Source organism: Suncus etruscus, chromosome 7 (assembly GCF_024139225.1).
Source record: "Suncus etruscus isolate mSunEtr1 chromosome 7, mSunEtr1.pri.cur, whole genome shotgun sequence".
In the NCBI taxonomy this organism is placed as follows: domain Eukaryota; kingdom Metazoa; phylum Chordata; class Mammalia; order Eulipotyphla; family Soricidae; genus Suncus; species Suncus etruscus.
The window spans coordinates 53,068,982-53,091,202 of NC_064854.1; the positions used below are offsets into that span (position 1 = coordinate 53,068,982).

General features: G+C 42.5%; 1 non-coding gene across 1 annotated transcript; it reads left to right on the forward strand.

Moving 5' to 3' along the window:
• The first annotated feature begins 16,633 nt into the window (after positions 1–16,633).
• Positions 16,634–16,737, forward strand: LOC126015321 (U6 spliceosomal RNA). Its single transcript, XR_007498197.1, has one exon. It is a non-coding gene; the product is annotated as a U6 spliceosomal RNA (small nuclear RNA).
• The last annotated feature ends 5,484 nt before the right edge of the window (positions 16,738–22,221 follow it).

The following is a 22,221-nucleotide window of genomic DNA, read 5'->3' on the forward strand; positions in this document are numbered from 1 at the left end:
CTGTGTTGAGCTCCATAGCCTTGAAGTCAGCCAGGAAAGCTGCTGAGAAACAATGCAACTGAATGGCCCCTTCATATGTACACACCTGCATGTACATAGAAATAGAACATGCATACACACAAACACCCGCATGCACACAGAAATGAACGTGTACACATATGCACACAGACTCCACATGCACACAACGCACGCATGCCTACATCTACACCCACACTCATTCACATAAACAATACACCCACATCTATATGTACACATATACATGCACACAGACTCAAACACACTTATCCACATGGGCACACATGCACCCATTCACATGCACACAGATTTACATCCATAGCTCCCATGCATGTACGCACACATGGGCAGATCCACCCTCGGTGTGTCAGAGATGGGCACTGAGCATGATGAACTCCTTCGACCTTCAAAGAAAGACCTTTCTGTGAAAGAATAAAAGCTGCTTTCAAGAAATCCATCGGATCACATCCCTGACGTTAGAAAATGCTCTGATGGAACAAGTGAGAGACGCAGAACAAGAAAAAAGAGGAAACGAGCATTTCTGCCTTCAAAGGCAGCCTGGGTGGGAGGCCTTGCACGCAGCAACCGGGGTTCAATCTCTAACATCCATAGTGTTTCCCTAGCTCTACTAGGAGTGATTCCTGTGTGCAGAGCCAAGAGTAAGCCCTGAGCACGGCTGAGTGTGCCCCCAAACAAAAACAAGGCAGCCTCAGCCTCACTAGATGGATATAGCAGAGAAAGGCTAGCAATCACTTGAGTGTTTGTTTCAGAAATGGAGCTTCCAGTAGTGTCAGGCTCTAAGTTTACCTAGAACTTGCAGGCTCTTTGCAAAAATAATGTATGACTGCATTCACCAACTGACAGTAATAGAGGCCCTGGATCATGTCTGGTACTGCGTCTGCCCAGTTTCTGAGCAGCTCAGGCTGATGGGCTCTGCTTGGGTCAGTGATGACAACAGCAAATGGACCCATGTTCCTGCAGGTGCTGAGTGGCTGAGTCAGCGACTGCGTCTGGAACCAGTGCTCCTGACCTGGAAGCTATTGATTTGCTCAAGTTTTCATGAATAAGAGCAGCAGAAAAAAGTGCTCAGGGGACAAGGCCTTGGGTTGGAGCTGAGCTAGATCAGAGAGAGGAAAAAGGAGGAGGGAAAGGGTTCCTCACACAAATACTCCTCATAAGTGCTAATATGACTGTCTGGGAGAACTTATGATGCCCATAGAAAACAGGATTCACATCCATGTGAGATACATTTGGTAGCAAGAACAATGTGATGTAGATAAAGACATATCCTGGGCCCGGAGATGATAGCACAGCGGTGTTTGCCTTGCAAGCAGCCGATCCAGGACCAAAGGTGGTTTGGTTCAAATCCCGGTGTCCCATATGGTCCCCCGTGCCTGCCAGGAGCTATTTCTGAGCAGACAGCCAGGAGTAACCCCTGAGCACCGCTGGGTGTGGCCCAAAAACCAAAAAAAAAAAAAAAAAAAAGACATATCCTGCCTGCAGAACAATGAGATCGAAGTATTTCTGCTCTAACTGTGCAGTTCAATTAGTTTTTTGGGTAAAGGAGAAAATGTTTTTCTATTCTCTCCCTCTCTGTCTCTCTCTGTTTCTCTCTCTCTCTGTCTCTGTCTCTCTCTCTCTGTCTCTCTCTCTCTGTGTGTGTGTGTGTCTCTTTCTCTCTGTCTGCTTCCTCTCATGTCCTCATGATTGCCAGATGGTTACATCAATTCCCAATAGCATCCCCTCATAAAACTTTCCCATAATTTGAGACACAGTGTGGCACTTTGGTACCATGTAGAAAACTTTCTGGAAGCTTCCTCTGTACCACTGAACTTTAGACTGATTGGCCAGAATCTCGATTACACCATGACTCTTTTTTTGTTTGTTTTGTTTTGTTTTTAGGTCATACTTGGCTGTGCTCAAGGGGGTTTACTCCTGGCTCTGTGCTCAGAAATAACTCCTGGAAGGCTTGGGGGACCATATGGGATGACAGGGATCGAACCCTGGTTGGCTACGTGCAAGGCAAATGCCCTATTAACTGTGCTATAGTTCTGGCCCCACATACCATGATTCTTAAGCCAATCACTGGCCAGCAACATGGAAGGTTTATTGAATCATCAAGCTTTAGGGCTATGGGCCTGGAGAGCAGCCAGCCCTCACCAACCTTTGTGGGTTTCAGAACAAAATGAGAACACCAAGGGCCAAAAAGGGCAAAGCAAGGAAGACAGGGGCATAAAAGGGAGGCTCAGGGAAGCAGAGTTACTAAGGAGGCACCTCTGGACCAGAAAAAATGCATCAGGCTGCTTTGGGGAATGCCCCAGGCCCTTGACCTTGCTTCCTGGATGAGCCTGCTCTTACAGGAATGCATTTTGCTGATCTTTAGGATAACTGCTAAGTACACACTGTGAATATAGCTGGTCAGATGACACCATGTTGACCTGAAGCCAAATTTCCTGTAGATTCTAAAATGGTCCTAGGGTGGGGAGCTGGCTGATGTCAGCTGTCAGAGGTGGTGTTCCAGAAGGATTTTGTTCTAGAATGATCTTACCAATGTCATAGCATTCCAAGGCTCTCCCACAGAAAAATAAAAGGGAAGGAAAAAGGCATTGTGGGAACCAGAATCTAACATGCCCACTGCTTTTGCCACATGGAATGGACCCAACCTATGGATGAAGAAGGTAGAGGAGAGAGGAAGCCCCTAATATGGGAATCTGGATGGGGGGAGGGTTTGAGAATCTTGTGGCTGATGAGTTAGTTTTTATTGAACTGTAATTTCAAGCTTCTTTGACATCCCAGTGGAGTAGTTTGGGGTTCACACACACAGCCGCTAAGGGCTTACAGCTAGCAAAGAAGAAATCCTAAGTGGTGCTGGGATTTGAATCCTGGATCAGCTACAAGGTGAACGCCTTACCCACTGCTCCACCTCTCTAGCCCAGGTTTATGCTTTATAAGTCATGTGATCCAAATAATGTGATATAGGGCTGAGGATATAGCTCAAGGTCACATGCAGGAGCCCTACATCAAAGTCTTGACATATGTGGGCCCCAGTACTGCCAGGATTGATCCCTAAACAAACACAAAAGAAAAGGGCTTGACTCTGCAGTCTAGTGGGGAGTGTTTGCCTTACAGACCCAAGGTCAAGCTTATGGCTGAAGGCCCCAGTCCAGCAAACCAAGCATATGACTCTGAGATCCATAAGCTAAAAAGTACCACAACCAAGAGTATGCCCTCCTGTGATCACAATCACAACAATAACTGCAAAGAGAAGAGAAGGGAGAAAATAAACAAAATGTACAAACAACAATGAAGACAATAACAACAAAACACCAAAATACCCAAACTACCAATCAGAAAATGACAGTAATGGCAAATAATATAAAAAAGGAGAGTAAGCTGCTGTTATCCCAGATAGAAACAGTCTCTGGGACTGAGAACTCTTGGGTCTCTTGGAATGGAGACCGGCAGATTCTCCAACTCTCCACCCCTGGCCTGAAGATCCAGCAGCCTCTACCCACACCAACATCTTCATCATAGAAACAACCCAGCTCCACTCTTGAACATAATCAAAGGGTCTACTCACCAAATCATCCCAGCTCCATAGTTTTATCTCCAAATTGCACAGTACTAACAGCTGAATAGTAGCACAGCAAATTTGATAGGAAAATTGTATAGGTATGAACGTTCCATTGGTGAAAAGGGGTGTTCTTTTCTATAACTGAAACCCAACAACAAGCGTGTTTGTAATTGTGGTGCTTAAACAAAAATATTAAAAAGGAAAGGAAGAAAGTTGTGTAGAAGCCCACCAAGATCAATAAGCAAAAACAATAACACAGAAGGCTCAACAGGGACCAACTGGCTCAGTAAATCCTCAATGACTTTAGTAACACCATTGTGAGAGAAAACAATGATCAACATTGACTTTTATTTATCTTTTTTTTTAATTTTCTATTTTCCACTTTGTTGTAACAAGCAATATAAAGTAAGTTTGTGCCTACCAAAGGGACAGGCTTGGGGGGGTTGGGAAAACTGGGGACATTAGTGGAAGAAAGGTCACTGGTGCTGATAATGTTCCAATGGTGTTGAAATATTAGATGACTGAAACAACTGTACATGAACAACTTTGTAAATCATGATGTTATGATAAAAATGAAATCATGATGTCATAATAAAATAATAATAATGATAATGATAATAAAAGGGACACAAACAACTTTTGGCCTTGGAGCTAGAAAGTTTTCTTTTTCTTTTTTTTTTTTTTTTTTGGTTTTTGAGTCACACCAGGAGCGCTCAGGGGTTACTCCTGGGCTCTGTGCTCAGTGCTCAGAAATTGCTCCTGGGCAAGTTCTGGGGACCATATGGGATACTGGGATTCGAAACCACCAACCTTCTGCATGAAAGGCAAACACCTTACCTTCATGCTATCTCTCCGGCCTTCGGAGCTAGCAAGTTTTCAGCACTCACTGCCAAAAGCTTTTCAGGAGCACCACTAACTTTGCCAGGATGAAGAAATATTTTGAAAATAGGCATAGGGCATAGATGAAAACTGAAATATCTCCATTTTAAATCGCCCATGATCTCTATCATTGTTGAGATAGTTATAGCAGTTAGGGTGCAGACTCAGTACACTCCTGATCTGAGCTCCAAGACCCAACACCCTAAGAAATTGGAGGGTCTCAACCAGCTATAGGTTCATTGCAGGGCCCAAGAATACAAAGGTGCTAGTCTTGCAGAGCTGGGGATATCAAGGCACCACATAAGGAATCTTGGGGTCTCCCAGGTGTGCACCTACCAATGCTTGGTAGCCTGTGTGGTACTTGAAACTGAACCTAGGTGAGTGCTTGACAGATATCTGACTAAAATACTACCATCACCCAGTACCCTCACATTTTCTTAATGTCTTTATAGTTACACATTTTTTATAAATGTAGGAAAGATACATATTCATCTCTATTTCATTTAGATTAAAAAAGTATTATTACTTTCTACTTTTGAGTCTGAAGTACTTTGTAATAAATTTAAGATTGTTTTTGGGGAAACCCACATCCAATAGTGCTCATGGTTTACACCTGGCTCTTCACTAAGGAATTACTCCTGGCAATCTTTAGGGGGGATCATATGGGATTGCAAGGGGAATGAACCTGGATCTGTGGCATGCAGATCACCCACTGTACTATTGCTCCAGCCCCAAAAATTTTCTTTTTACTCTAGTTTATGGCATGAGGAAAGGATTAGGTACATAGTAAACTGAGAGAAAAATCACAAACTGAAGTCGCAAATTTGTGAAAAATCACAAAATCTGGGCCAGATCGGTGGTGCTAGCCATAAAGGCGTCTGCCATATGCACGCCAGCCTAGACGGACCACAATTCAATCTCCAGGCATCCCATATGGTTCCCCAAGCCACGAGTAGTTTCTGAGCCAGGAGTCACCCCCTGAGCATCAATAGATGTGGCCCAAAAACCGAAAAAAAAAAACAAAACACCATAAAATCAGAAAACTTTCCAGAATCTGCAAATGTCTTTTTTATTCTCTGTAAGTGAAATACAGTAAAACCAAACATGAAAGTAAGTTTCACAGGACAAAGTCTACCATCTTGATCTGAAGAAGCAAATTTATTATCATTTTATTACATTATATTCATTCACCAGGACCAGAGATCTTTGGCAAAACTCATGCTTTTCGGATCTCTAAATCCTGGGTTCGATTGTGGACATTGAAACAATTCACTTATTGGATAAACTCTTCTAAAACTTACAGGGAAATCAGCTCTCCAAAACATCTGACAGCAGGTAGAAGTCCCCTAGCCCACAACAACGCGGTTGGGGGGGCCGGAGAGATAGCATGGAGATAGGATATTTGCTTTGCATGCAGAAGGTCTGTGGTTCAAATCCCGGCACCCCATTTGGTCCCCCGTGCCTGGGTGTGACTAAAACACAAAACAAAACAAAACAAAAAAATCAATAAAACAAAAAACAACAATGCTGGTTAACCCCAACCTAGCCTGGGGTTATAGCAGACTCTTAAAAGCGACACCTGAGCTACTTCCTAATCCCAGTGTCAATCAAAGGAAAGCACAGGGGAAAAAAATTAAAAGCGGCTTCACTCAGCACACTTCTTATATAATACGAACCCCATCGCAATACAAAAGTGGCAATGAGGAAACAACGCAGGACAACAGCATGCATAGATGCTACTTGCAAAAAAGCAAACTTAGACCCCCAGCTAACCACCATGTACAAAGGTAAAATCAAATGGATTAAGACCTTTGATATCAGACCTGAAACCATAAGGTATATAGAACAGCATGAAGGTAAACACTCCATGACATTGAGACTAAACACATCTTTAAAGTGAGGAAACAGTGCTCTCCAAACAAAGTGGGAGCTGAAATAAACAGATGGGACTATATTAAGCTGAGAAGCTTCTGCACCTCAAAGGAAATAGTGCCCAGAATACAAGAGCCACCCACTGAGTGGGAGAAACTATTCACCCAATACCATCAGATAAGGGCAAATTTCCAAAATATCCAAGATACTGACAAAACTTGACAAGAAAAAAACACTCAAAAATGGGAGAGAAGAAATGAAACAGACACTTTGACAAAAAAGAAATACAAATGGCTAAAAGGCACATGAAAAAATGCTCCACATCACTAATTATCAGGGAGATGCCAATCAAAACAACTATGAGGTACCATCTCACACCACAGAGATTGGCGCACATCACAAAGAATGAGAGCAAGCAGTGCTGGCGGAGATGTGGAGAGAAAGGAACTCTTATTCACTGCTGGTGGGAATGCCGTCTAGTACAACCTTTATGGAAAGCTATATGAAGATTCCTCCAAAAGTTAGAAATCGAGCTTCCAAACAATCCAGCTATACCACTCCTAGGGATATACCCTAGGAACACAAAAATGCAATACAAAAATCCCTTCCTCACACCCATATTCATTGCAGCGCTGTTTACAATAGCCAGACTATGGAAACAACTTAGATGCCCCTCAATAGATGAATGGCTAAAGAAACTGTGGTACATATATACAATGGAATATTATGCCATCAGAAGAGATGAAGTCATGAAATTTTCCTATACATGGATGTATATGGAATCTATTATGCTGAGTGAAATAAGTCAGAGGGAGAGAGAAAGACACAGAATAGTCTCACTCATCTATGGGTTTTAAGAAAATAAAACACTTTTTTGCCAATAATTCTCAGAGACAAAAGAGAGGAGGGCTGGAAGTGTCCCAGCTCACAACATGAAGCTCACCACAAAGAGTGATGAGTTTCAGTTAGAGAAATAATTACACTGAGAACCATCATAACAAAATGTGAATGAATGAGGGAAAGTAGAAAGCCTGTCAAGAGCACAGGCCGGGTGGGATGGGGGGGAAGAGGGACACTTGGGACATTGGTGATGGGAATGTTGCACTTGTGAAGGGTTATTTATATATTATATATATATATTATATATATATATATATATATATATATATATATATATACTATATATATAAACAAAACATCTTACAATATGTGGAGAAAATAAGGTGAGTCTATGAGATCTGTCTTTTCAATGGCTATGCTTTGAACTTCCCTTGGTTCGATAGAGACGAAAGTTGCAATCGCTGTGTTTGATTTCACAGCTCCAGGATGTGCTACCATCCTGGAGTAGAAGAAAAACACCAGCCAAGGAAATAGGTTTCATGTTCTCAAGATGTAATGTCTCTAAAATAGCTCTGATTCAGGGAGGACAGTCACAGGACAGGGCAAGGTTATTAGGAACACAATGACAGCCATTTCTGGCAAAATCTGAAGATTACTTAACAGAAAAAAGAGCAGGATTTCGTCAGCAATTGTCCAAGGATGCTGGCTCTGGAGACTCGTAGTCATTAGAATTATTGTACTAAAACAAGTGATATCCAAGCATAGAAAAAAAATGCCTGCAAAACATTCCACCAAAGGGGAAAGTCCCGAGTCCCTTAGGGAATATACAACCCACAGCTCTCAATAGTCCTAAGACCATTTTTTACTGGTAGAACTTATTACTTTGCCCGATATGCATTGTCTTTATGAAATTATGCCTAAGGCTCATGCCCTTAGCATACACCAAGGGATAATCACTAGGAAGTTCATATGTACTTGCATTTGCCCTGTAAGGACACTGTCTAATAAATCACTCTTTGTTTGGTTCTCAAAGTCTCATTTTTTCTTTCATTTTTCTTTCTTTCTTCTTTCTTTTCTTTCTTTCTTTCTTTCTTTCTTTTCTTTCTTCTTTCTTTCTTCTTTCTTTTCTTTCTTTCTTTCTTTCTTTCTTTCTTTTTCTTTCTTTCTCTTTCCTTTTCTTTCTTCTTTTTTCTTTCTCTTTCTTCCTTTCTTCTTTCTTTTCTCTTTTCTCCTTTCTTTCTTTTTCTTTTCTTTTATCCTTTCTTTCTCCCTTCCTCTCTCCCTTCTTCCCTCCTTCCAATCCCTCCATCCTTCAAAATTTCCTGTCCTTTCCCCCTTCAACCTCCCTCTCTTTTCTCGTTTTCTCTCCTTTTAAATTTGAGTCCACTCATTTTATTCACTTTTTTGGGGGGGGGAGGCCACTCCCATTTGATGCTCGGGGCTTACTCCTGGCTAAGCGCTCAGAAATTGCCCCTGGCTTGGGGGGGGACCATATGGGACGTCGGGGGGATTGAACACTGTCCTTCTTTGGCTAGCGCTTGCAAGGCAGACTCCTTACCTCTAGCGCCACCTCTCCGGCCCCATTTTATTCACTTCTAATGATTCCTCCCTCATCATAACTTCTAACTTCTTTTTTTATAATTCCTTGTTTTAGTCTATGTACACGTGTGATATTTTGTTCCCTAACTAAAGTTTTGGGCAACAGATCATTTTCTCGGATTTCTTCTTACCAAGTAAATTTCCAAAAATGATTACTTCCAAACAAGAACAGCAATGACAGCAAATATCTCACCTGGTGCGTCAGCACAGGTGGCTGGTGAGGGTTGCTGAGCTCTGGATTAAGAAAGGAGTGTGGCACCTCTTCAAGGTCATGGACAAAATGCTGTGAAAATTCATATGAGTCATAAAACCTCTCGAAGAGTCAAAGCAATACTGGGGTGGGGAAAAGGTAAAAGGATTTTGTTTCCCCAACTTGAAAGCTACAGTCATACTTAATGTACTAGGAAACAATAGCAACCAAGACTGGGTGGTGCTGGGGTAGAGAGCAACTCTCAGAATCACGGACTAGAATTGAGAGTCCAGAGAACGATCAGCTAAGGTTGCTGAATGTGTGAAGTGGTGTAAGAAAGGCCCCTTTAACAAGGAGTGCTGGGAAACCCGGTTAACCACATGCCAAAATCTGAACTTGGATCCCTCTCACACCATACACAAAAGTGGCATCAGGTTAGATATCTAGGAACTGCTGGCTGTAAGGCAAATGCTTTTCCCATTCTACTCTTTCTTTTCTTTTCTCTCTACCTTTTCTTTCTTTCTTTCTTTCTTTCTTTCTTTCTTTCTTTCTTTCTTTCTTTCTTTCTTCTTCTTTCTTTCTTTCTTTCTTTCTTCTTCCTTCCTTCCTTCCTTCCTTCCTTCCTTCCTTCCTTCCTTCCTTCCTTCCTTCCTTCCTTCCTTCCTTCCTTCCTTCCTTCCTTCTTTCTTCTTTCTTTCTTTCTTTCTTTCTTCTTTCTTTCTTCTGAACAGGGGGCATCTCCTCAGATTGGGTCAAATTTGGCTCTCTCCCAGCAGTCCTTGGAGGGTGTTGTCATTGCAGTGCCTGGGATTAGAACTTGGGTCCCCAGGATACAAGCTGTGTATACCCTTGAGCACTGAAACGCTCTCTCTCTCTCTCTACTCTCTTCTCTCTCTCCTTCTCTCTCTCTCTCTCTCTCCTTCTCTCTTTCTCTCCCTCCTTTTTTCAGATCTATTATTTTTCCTTTCTCTTTTTTTGGGGGGTGGGAGGGATACTAACAGTGTTCAGGGTTGACTCTAGGCTCTTTTTTAAGGGATCACTCCTGGCAGTGCTAAAGGCACTTTATGAAGTGGTGGGAATTGAACTTGGATTCACCAGGTGTAAGACAAGCACCTTTCCTGCTGTATATACTACTTTTCCAGCCCCATAGGGATCTGTTTTCATTGTCCTAAGGACAATGGCACAGACTTAGATCTTAACTCTTTTTAAGTCTTGCTTTCTCTGCCTCTCCTCATGTAATAGCTCTTATGGATTAAACATCCATCAGAATCACCTGGAGAAACTTGTTAAAACACACATCTAGGTACCACCCACAACAGTCTGGTCCCATAGGTCTGGGGAGCAGCATAAGTACATACATTTCTAAGCATATCCCCAGGCAGTGCTGATGCTTGTAGCAGAGACCCATTGGCCTGAGGGCTCTCAACAATTGTTAATGCTCCTCTCCTAGAAGGATTCATCTGTGAGTTACTGCTGGGAAACATCATCAAAATCTGGTTCTACATAGCTATTTCTCATTCAGAGCAATCCAACCCTTTTTGGCTCCTGCTAATGGTTTATTTGTGGGGGTGGAGGGCACACACACACACACACACACACACACACACACACACACACACACCAGCAATGCTTGGGTCTTATTGCTGGTCTGAGCTCAGGGAACACTGCTGGCAGGGTTCAGAAGACTTTATTGTAGTGCAGAGATCGAGTCTGTGCTTTGGAAGACTAAGGCCTGCCCTTAGATCAGCAGTTATTAAGTTTTTGTCTCTTTGACCCCCTATACATTAGGGGGGTTATCTTAGTGACTTCACATCAGACAGCACACAGGTCTCAGAAGAGAAGAAATCCAACATCCACAGGGAAAGCTCCCTCCGTATATGTCAGTTTTGGTCAAATGTCACTGGCTTCTCTCCAGAACCCTGATATAAAATCTTGTTCTTGAGGAAGACAAAGAAAAATGGGTAGGGAGAGAATGGTTAGGAAGGATGCTTTAGGTGGATTATTTTTGCCCCAGTCTGGAAGAGAAGAAAGAAACACAATATAATCTTCTTAAGATCTGAGTTCAATGTTTGGTCCTAATAACTCCAAGTTTAGGGGCTAAAAAAAGTGGCTCCAGGGACAAGAGTGATAGTACCAGCAGGTAAGGTGTTTGCCTTGCATGCAGCCAATCCAAGTTTGATCCCTGGCATCCCTTAGGGTCCCCCCCAGCACTGCAGGGGTAATTCTTGAGCTCAGAGCCAGGAGTAAGCCCCTGCAGCACCGTTGGGTGTGTCTACCCAAAAAAAGGCCCATAGCTCCTCAGTCTGCTAATATTATTGAAACTCACTTCCCCGAGGGAATTTCAAGAAGAGAGGCATGTCCCAGGTTTGGATCCCTAACACCCACATAAATGAACATATAAACAAGTAAAATAAACGACTTTCCAGCCTGCAACTCCCAATCTCTTCTACAAAGCCATTTGATCACATTCATTTCTTATTCTCGGCCTGACCTCCCCAAAAGACCTCAGCATCTATTCTTTTCTCCCTTTGTGTATCATGACCCCAGAACAGTGAAGGGATCTTGTGGGGGTGGAGGTGGGGGGCACTCTCAGGTGGTAATAGGTCTCTTTGGAAGAAACCATTTAGTCCAATTTCTCTTTCATGAACGTAGGAAGGCTGTGGGTGAGGACCAGCTCAGAGATCCGAGCGTCGCGGTTCCCAGGCCTGGATCCACATCATTTATTTAATAGTTCCAGGCAAAGCTATTCTTAGCGTGGTCCAGCGAGTTCCCAGAACAGAAATCGGACCAGCGCCCTTCATCCAAAGTTGCAGAGATCTGGCTGCTGAAACAACTGTCTTTGTGGCCCCCGGAGAGAGGGGGGTTCTTTTCCTTCCCTGCAGATTCCCCCAAAGTCACAGCAGCTCTTCTTCAAAGTCTAACTACCAGTTATTTCTGCCAGTCTCCTTTCGACACCGCAAACAGCACTTTATGCTTTGCAGGTGCTTGATTTATCTTTGCTGATGAGATGGCAGTTAAAATCCAGAACAGACTTGCTCATGAAAACTGCAAGTAAAAGGGCCAGAGCCATAGCACAGCGGGGAGGGCTGACCAGCATCCCCGACATCCTATATGTTCCCTTGAGCCTGCCAAGAGTACCCCCTGAGCACCTCTGGGTGTGATCCAAAAACTGAAGCAAAACAAAACAAGACAAGACAACCATCCCCCCACCACAAAAAAAAAAAAAAAGCCAAGCAAAGACCTTTCCAGTTCACTAAAGGTCAGCGCAGCACACATTCAGGCACTCAGGGCCAAGAGGAGAAATGGAAACTGCCTTCCCACACCAAAAGGGTTCAAGAGATGCACTGTCCAGTCATCTAGCTAGGGAGCCCAACAGTCCAGATACACCATGGTGGCTTTTAAGGAGCAGATGGGTGTAAAATCACCTCACACATGCCATATCTCCAACCCCAGGTGAATGAGCAGGGCCACACATGAAATAATCCAGACTAGGCTGAGGATGAAATACATGTAGTCTGGCATTCTTTTACCACATCTAGAGCACCAGCTGCCTGCCAGAACTATCATTTTTTAAATAATTATCTTTATTTAAACACCGTGATTACAAACATGATTATAGTTGTATGATTACAGTCATGTAAAGAACACCCCCCTTCACCAGTTCAACATTCCCACCACCAATTTCCCAGATCTCCCTCCTCCCCACCTCCCCACACCTGTACTCAAGACAGGCTTTCTACTTCTCTCATTCATTCACATTGTTATGATAGTTTTCAGTGTAGTCATCTCTCCAACTGCACTCATCACTCTATGTGATGAACTTCATGTCATGAGCTGCACCTACCAGCCCTCATCTCTCTTGTCTCCGAGATACTGTTAAAAATGTCTTTCATTTTTCTTAAAGCCCATAGATGAGTGAAACCATTCTGCATCTTTCTCTCTCTCTGACTTACTTCACTCAGCATAATAGATTCCATGTACATCCATGTATAGGAAAATTTCATGACTTTATCTCTCCTGATGGCTGCATAGTATTCCATTGTGTATATATACCACAGTTTCTTTAGCCACTCATCTGTTGAAGGGCATCTTGGTTATTTCCAGAGTCTGGCTATTGTAAATAGCGCTGCAGTGTATATAGAAGTAAGGAAGGGATTTTTGTATTGTATTTTTGTGTTCCTAGGGTATATTCCTAGGAGTGGTATAGCTGGATCGTATGGAAGCTCAATTTCCAGTTTGTGAAGGAATCTCCATATTGCTTTCCATAAAGGTTGTACTAGATGGCATTCCCACCAGCAGTGAAAAAGAGTTCCTTTCTCTCCACATCCAAAGAACTATCATTTTTTAATGAGTACAGAGACCACCCCTGGTTGGGGCAGTAAGTACATAGTAAGGTCAGATAGCTCATGCTATCCTGAGCCTGTCCAGCCAGGTTTACATAGAAGACAATCTTTGTTGTAAACAATCAGGGATGATCTTTGTTCTGGATAAAATGAAGTGTAACCTAACAGGTAGGGGCAACTTGAAGCAGGTGATCAGGGCCAGAGAGATAGTACAAGGGGAAGACATTTACCTTGCATGCAGAGGACCCTGGTTCCATTCAGTGATCCCCAAACCTAGAGTCAAGAGTAAGCTGTGACCTCCCCCTAAAAAAAAGATTCTGGACAAGCTTAATGTGAGGAGATATTATGCTTTGGTCTCAGTCGAGTTGCTGGCCCCAGAGAAACTCTTGCCACTTGCATCAAAGTAGGCTCGAAAGATAACTGGTTGTATTGAACATGAATTTCTCATGCAGGAGGTTCAGGTTGGATGCCCAGTTCCTAACTTGGTATCCTAAGCTCTGCAGGAAATGACTTCCAAGTACTAAGCCAGGAGTAACCTCTGAAAGCTGCCAGGTGTGATTTCAAAAATAAAAATAAGGGGGCCGGGCGGTGGCGCTGGAGGTAAGGTGCCTGCGCTAGCCTAGGACGGATCACGGTTCGATCCCCTGGCGTCCCATATGGTCCCCCAAGAAGCCAGGAGCAACTTCTGAGCGCATAGCCAGGAGTAACCCCTGAGCATCACAGGGTGTGGCCCAAAAACCAAAATAAAAATAAAAATAAAAATAAAAAAAAAAATAAGAATGATAACCCTCCTGATCTCAGTCACCCCATGTGGTTGTCAGGAGGAATTCCTAAGCACAGAGGCAGGAATAATTCCTGGGAAGGGAGGGAGGAAGAGAGGAAGGGAGGGAGGGAGGGAAGAAGGAGAAAAGGAAGGAGGGAAGGGAGGGAGGGATGGAAAGAAGGAGGGAAGGAGTGAGAAACCCATCTTTTAGAGGGAGGGAGAAAGAAACCCAGCTTTTAAAATATGTTCCAGGGGCCCGGAGAGCAGTAGGGTGTTTGCCTTGCATGCAGCAGATCCAGGACAGATGGTGGTTCGAATCCTGGCATCCATATGGTGCCCTGAGGGTGCCAGGAGCAATTTCTGAGTGCAGAACCAGGAGTAACTCAAGTGCCAGGAGTAACCCAAGTGCTACTGGGTGTGACCCCAAAACAAAACAAAACAGACAAACAAAAAGATGTTCCCATGAGTGTAGAGATACCAGGCAAGAGATATCACAGAATCTTCATCCAATAGTTGTCATTTCTCGGAATCTTCTAGAGTCAGAGAGGATTTCATTTAAAACACTCTGTCCAGCTTTACTAAGGATTTTCAGAGTAGTATTGGTTTAATATCTCACTCAATTATTCCACAAGTTCTACCCTCTGTAAAGTGTTCTGGAACTTGAATTAATTTAATAATATTTGTTCTTTAACCACACCCAGTAGTGTTCAGGACTTGATTCTGAGCTCAGGCAGGGCTCACCCTGGTGGTGTTCAGGGAACCATATGGGGTGCTGGGATATAAGAACTGGCTGCATGTAAGGCAAGAGCCCCCCCTTCCCTTTTTCAATATTGTGTTTGCAGGTAAGATTCCATTTCCTCCTTATTCTAATGCTTACATAGATTTCACTTTTTTATTTTTAACTACTTTATTTACACATCATGGTTACAAAGTTGTTCGTAATAAAGTTGTATTATATTTCCCAGTTACAAACTTGTTCATGATTTAGTTTCAGTCATACAATGAGCAATACCCTTCCACAGTGTACATTTCTCGCCACCAATCCAATGTCCAATGTCCCAGTTTCCCTCCTGTCCTTCCCCTTGCCTCTGGGGCAGACATTCTCTCTCTCTCTCTCTCTCTCTCTCTCTCTCTCTCTCTCTCTCTCTCTCTCTCTCTGTTTCTCTGTGTGTGTCTTTCTCTGTCTCTGTCTCTCTGTCTCTCTCTGTTTCTCTCTCTCTCTGTCTCTCCCTCCCTTTTCTTCTTTTAGGTACTATGATTCACAGTATTGTTAGTGAAGGGGTATCCTACAAATCACTTTCCCTCCTTTCAGCACCCAGTTCTTGTTCAGCATGATCATTCCCAATGTTCATTGTCATGGTGCTCCCTTCTCTCCCCTAACTGCACTTCCCTGCTCTTTGTGGCAAATTTCCCACCATGAACCAGACTTCCTGGCCCTCAACTTGTCTTTGTTGTCTCTGGATATTATTACCATACTATCTTTTTAAAAATATACCACAAATTATTGTGATTTTGCTCTGAATGATCTCACTTTCTAGTCCTCTAATAAATCCCAATTAATCGTGCTTTGTTCTTTATGTTCCTAGGTCTCATTTGATTTCTTAGAGAAGAATGTTTGGCATGTAAGCACCAAAATAAGATTATGGCCATTTCTTTGTTCCCTACAAAGTTTTGGTGTAAAAATTGTACCAATTTTGGGGCATATATCAGGAGCCTCTGTATTTTTCCTGTGGCCTGAATCATTTCACTAATAGGCATAGTCTAGCTATTTAATTCTGGACAGATTCAAACTCTGAAACCTGTAGGTAACATTTTTTGCGGGGGGCACACCCAGTGATGCTCAGGGATTACTCCTGGCTATGCATTCAGAAATCACTCCTGGCTTGGGGGACCATATGGGATGCCAGGGGATCGAACCGCATCCTTCCTAGGCTAACACTTTCCAGACGCCTTACCTCTAATGCTACCACTCCAGCCTCTGTAGGTAACATTTTTAGCAAAAGATCTTCATAATCTTTACTGTATTTTCTGTTCAAATTGGTCTTTGCCTTATTTTTGGATTAATTATGGTTCTGAGTACTTTACTGATAAATGATCCATCTCCTCTAGATGTGCAACTCTGTGACTTTTGACACTTTTGTATGTCATTCTTTCTTCTAATTTTTCACAACCCTACAAATGAGTACTTCTTTTTATACTTTATAGTTTTCTTACATTTTTGAATCATTTATATTGCATATTTAATTTGTGGAATTTTGGGGGTGATAGGAATGACACCTGGTGGTGCTCAGAGCTTTCTCTTGGCTCTGCACTCAGAAGTCATTCTGGGCTGGTTTGGGGTACCATATTACCATATTAGGGTTCTAAAAATAGAGCTTGGTTTGGCCAGGTATGAGACAAGCTCTCTACTTGCTGTACAATCACACAGCCCTAGATTTGAAGTATACCTTACTTGCTTGTTGTCTATAGAAACTTTTGGATACCAATGTTCAGAATCATCATTGCACTCATTTTGTTCATTTGGTTCAGTTCTAGTTTTTAAAAAATATTGAATTTACGTGCTCACTTCGGCAGCACATATACTAAAATTGGAACGATACAGAGATTAGCATGGCCCCTGCTCAAGTGATGAACACAAATTCGTGAAGCATTCTATATTTTTAATGTGAAAACAAAATAAATTGAATTTAGACCAAGGTGATAATACAGTTTGTAGGGCATGTGCCTTACATGTGGCCAGCCACTTGGTTAGAGCACTAGCACCACAGAGGATCCCTGATGCCCTGAGCTATCTAACTAAATGTACTTCTTTTATTGAAGTCAGATAAATCAGATGGGGAAGAAGGGAACACATCAGGTTATACTTGAGGGTAAAAATTGGGGAGGAAATAGCTGAGAAATTGGGGTGTTGGTATTTATTTTTTCAGTTTTTGGATTTTGGGTCACCACCCGATGGCACTCAGAGGTTATTCCTGGCTCTTCTATCAGAAATTGCTCCTGGCAGGCTCTCTGGACCATATGGATGCCAGGATCGAAACCTGTGTCTATCCTGGGCCAGCTGCATGCAAGACAAACACCCTACTACTGTGCTACCACTCTGACTCTGGCACTGACATTAACTGAGATTGAGACAGCAAGGATGGAAAAGTGGCATTAAAACTAATCACCAACTACTTAGCATGATGATGAGCTAATGACCAAGTATTTCAATGGTAGTTTCAATATGGTGGTAGGATGGAGCATTACATTCTGGGAAGGCATGCCTGTCACAGTTCGGTCAGTCCATCAAAGGGTAGATTTCTGGCTCTGCCTGCAATGTTTATGTTCTTGTGGCCAAGTTCTTCAATATTGGGGTCTTACTTAGCTTATAAAATGACACTGAAGTTATGTCTTCCCTCTGGCTGCTATGAATGCAAAAATCAGATATTGCACCTAAAAAACTTGAGGCAGAGCCTGACATAGAGTGAGTGCTTCATATTGTGGGGGAAAGCGGAAGGAAGACACCCATTGATGAAAGGGCTAAGTCGAAAGGTCATCTCAGAAGCTTTAAGCCACCACACAGAGTTTAGAGTCGGTGGTGGTTGGAAGCAAACGGGGTAGATAATGATTCAGAATTTTTGACAATTTAGCAGATCTTGTATTAACTTTTGATAATGGGATTTGGTTGTTGAATTTCTTTTTTCCAGCTTGAATTATACACACAACAACAACAACAGCAACAGCAACTGCAGCAACAGCGACTTAACTTCTTTTGTTTGGGGGCCACACCCAGTGGTGTTCAGGGTTGACTCCTGACTCTATACTATGGGATCACTCCTGATGGGCTCAGGGGATCAAATGGGTGCCAGAAATTGAACCCAGGCCGATTGCTTTCACAGAAAAACATTCTTCCTGTCGTACAATCTCTCCTGCCCCTAAAAAACGACCTTGATCCAAGATAAAGGAAGGCGAACAAATGAGAACATTTTGATCTGAAAGGTACTGATCAGTCGGAGCAAGGCTCAGACCAACAACTTCAGGCTCCTCAGGGCAAATGGTGAGTCATGGGCTAAGATCCATTGCTCTTGAGCAACCGCACCGAATGCTCCAGGGCAGTTGGCATCTTGTGGCTGAGCAGAGTTCCCGGCCCATCCCGGGCATTGGTATTATGTAAGATGTATCTGGCATCTGCTGTGCGCAGGCTCTAGGGCCATTCGTTCCAGAGCAGCACTGCGTTCTGATGCAGCTGGTGGCTCAGTTAGAACCCTGAGGCTCTTCAGTGCTTTAGATAGTTCTTGTTTTCCTGCATAAAATGATGTGATTAGGGGCCAGAGCCACACTACAGAGGTCAGGATACCCCACTTTGATCCCCTGCACCCCTGAGCTCATCAGGAGTGATGCCTGAGGCATAGCCAGGGGGAAGCACAACTGGATGTGGCCCAAAACCAAAAATAAAACAGAACAAAACAAAATACCATGCCCAAGTTTAACCATTAGACTTGGCCCACAAGACCTAGATTTAGGCTAATGCCCTTTTCTTTTCTTGAAGTCACTAAATATTCTGATATATTTCCTAGGGCTCTTCTCTGGCCATGGATAGTGAAGTGACAGCAGGAATTGAACCAACAGCTTATTGCAGGGTAAAATAAAGGGCCAGGGAGTAATGAATGCAAAGCCAAGCATTGGCTCTGCTCTCCCTCCACCTCTTCAACATGGCTAGAAACAAGGTTGGAATTTGGTGTGGTTTGGTTTGGGTGAAGGAACACACCCAGTGGTATTCAGGGCTTACTCTTGACTCTGCAAATCCAGCTCGGTCACATGCTAAAGCAAGGACCCTATCCACTAACCCATATCTCTGGCCCTGGAAAAGATTTGTTGTTAGAGATATGGTAACACACACCCCTGTTGCTTTGCTACAGAGAGGAAGATGAAATGGAAAAGAGATGTCTTAATAAAGTGAAAGAACAGAAATCACATTTTTTTAAATATTGATGTTGGTTTGCTCTGCAAGCCCACATTCTTCCTTGAACATGCATCTTGATTGCTAGTCTCTTCTACTTTGTTTGGTCCTTTTCCATTCTTAGAGAAACCTGGGTTTCTGTTTTTCCTTTCTCTCCCACCACACACCTTCCTAAATAAAAAATAAAACCAAAGCAACATAACAAATGATGACAAGTTCACTTCCCTTGCACCTTACAGAGAAACATTTCTCATTTCTTCTCTTCCAATCCCAGGCCCATTGCTTCTAAACCAAGGATACTCCTTGCTTGGATGCTATTCCCAACTCATTGGGAAGTTCTTTAAGACTTACTTGTTGGGGCAGGAGTGATAGCATAGCAGAAGTGTGTTTGCTTTGCACATGGTCAATCCTGGAAAGACTCTGGTTCGATTTCTGGCTTCCCATATGGTCCCCTGAGCTTGCCAGGAGTGAGTGCAGATCCAGGAGTAACTCGAGCACCACCGGTGGGACCCCAAAACAAAACAAAAAAAAACTTACTTGCTTTTGGACTCTCCTTAAGAGTGACTTCGATTTGGGGCTACATAATACAGTGATGCTCCATCTGCTCAAGTAAAGCATCATCTTAACTTTTCATTTCCTTCCTGATGTTGCCCTTTCACATTGGTATTCTCCCCCCCACCCCATTAGAGTCCTATGATTCTATTGGCTTAATCTGGACCCACAGGATATCTCCTCCATCTCAGCATCCTTGACTTTAAGCCACATTCAGAATGACTTTAACTATGAGGGAAACTTTACAGGAGGTGAACTTAGCATTTGAATGCCTTTGAACCTTACCTAATATCATTTCACTCATCAGACCAGGAAAACCAGTGCAGATAAAGGTTTGTGCATGGAAAAGGAGTGGAAAGAACCAAGTAACAAGAAGCAATGAGGTTTGGAGAACTTCCCAGCCTCCCAAGCTCTCATTTTCTGTTTGTAAATTAAAATTACTTTATTTAAACATCACGTACCACAGAAATGTTTGATCTGCCAGACTTGTTGAGAAAATAAAATCAGAAAAAAAGTTTACTTTGATTACTCCAATTTCCTCAAAACATCAAATGTCGTTGGCTACACTGCTCAGAGCTGCAAATTATAGACATGACATTTCTTTGAACTCTAGTGTTGTGTTTTTTTTTTCTGAGAAAAGTGTGTGTGAATTATGCAATTACATTGAATAATGGATGGATTTTGGTTCTAATACAAACTTTCTTTGGGTTACTCCTCACTCTACACTCAGAAATCAGTCCTGGCAATATGGACCACATAGGATGTTGAGATCGAACCCAGGTCAGCCACATGCCTTATCTGCTGTACTCACAAATAACATTCTTTTTTTTGGGAGGGTGAGCATACTGATGGTGCTCATGGATTACTCCTGGTTCTGTGCTCAGAAATTGCTCCTGGCAGGCTCAAGGGACTCTATGAATTCTGGAGATTGAACTCAGATCTGACCCAGGTCAGCAGCATGCAAGGCAAATGTCCCACTGCTGTGCTATCTCTCTGCCAAATAACATTTTAAACATCTTTGGGAATAAGATATTGACATTATTTGTTCTTTAAGCTTGCCTACTTGTATCTTCAACACAACCTAAAATGTTGGAGATTTATTTGATTTTTAAAAATTACTTTAAACATCATGATTTACAAGGTTCTTCATAACACAGATGGGGTTTTTTTCACAGTTACAAAGTTGTTCATAATTGAGTTTTTGTTTGTTTGTTTGTTTTCTATGGTTTCTGGGTCACACCCAGTGGTGCTCAGGGGTTACTCTCAGCTGTCTGCTCAGAAATAGCTCCTGGCAGGCACGGGGGACCATATGGAACACCGGGATTCGAACCAACCACCTTTGGTCCTGGATCGGCTGCTTGCAAGGCAGACGCCGCTGTGCTATCTCTCCAGGCCCCATAATTGAGTTTTTTTAAATAAAATTTTTATTTAAGCACCATGATTACAAGCGTGATTGTAGTTGTGTTTCAGTCATAACAGAATACCCCCCTTCACCATGCAACATTCTCACCACCACTGCCCCCTCCCACCTTCCCTACCCCTGCCTGTATTATTTTTTTACAGTTGCTTTATTAGATGTGAGCATGCATAAAAGTATATCACATATTTTTATACATACAGATATAAACGAATTTATACACATTGTGAGAATAATAGAGCATGAACATGAGATTATTTGGGATCAAATCTAGGCATTGAGATATATAGGTCATCACTCTACAAATTGAAACACATCCTTAGCTTCCTCCTTCTCCTCTTTTCTTTTCTTGTCTTCTTTTCCTTCCTCCTCTTCTTCCTCTCTTTTTCTTTCTCTTCTTTTCATTCTTACTCTTCTTTGCCTTTTTTCTTACTCTCCTTCTTCCTCCTCTTCTTTTCTTCTTCCTTTTCACCTTCCCCTTCTCCTTACTTTTCTTCACATTATTCTTCTTACCCTTCTTTGCCTTATTCTTCTTACTCTTCTTCCTTCTCTTCCTCTTCTCACTCTTTCTCCAACTCCTCTTATTATTATTCTCTTCCTGGGTCTCTGGACTTCAATGATTCCTATGTTGTTTCTGTTGAGTTTATCAAAGACTTCTACTTTCATCTGTTCACATTCTTTGAGTAGTTTAGAACATTGATCATTTTCTTTAAGGTCTCTTCCAATCTCTTTTGCTCTATAGAGTTGTTCTGCATCTTATCCCCTGGCTCACTGACCCTTTGCAGCCACCGTTACTCCAGTGGAGAAACTTTCCATTGAGGTTTTCAATTCATAAACCAAATTTTTCAGACCTGTTACTTCAGTATGAAGTTCTCTAATTTCAATCTTTATACCCTCTTGATTCTTATTTGTGTTTCATTCAAGTCTATCTATGCTTTCTTTTAGCTCCATAAACATCCTTTGTAATTCTTCTCTAAACACCTTTACTGAGAGGATACCTAGCTGTTTGGTACTTTTCAGGTCATCAGAGCAGCCATCTCTATACATGGGTTGTCCTGCGTGGTTTCCTCATTGTGATGCTTGTAGTGTGGTTTTTACTATGTGCTGGGGTGGGGTTCAGCGGTTAAAAGATACACACAGCTGTGGAGCTAAATGAACAGCTCCACTCAAAAAGCAGGCAGAGAGCAGGACAGCAGTCCTTTATAATGGCTCTCTGGTGCTCAATTACTCTGCAAGAA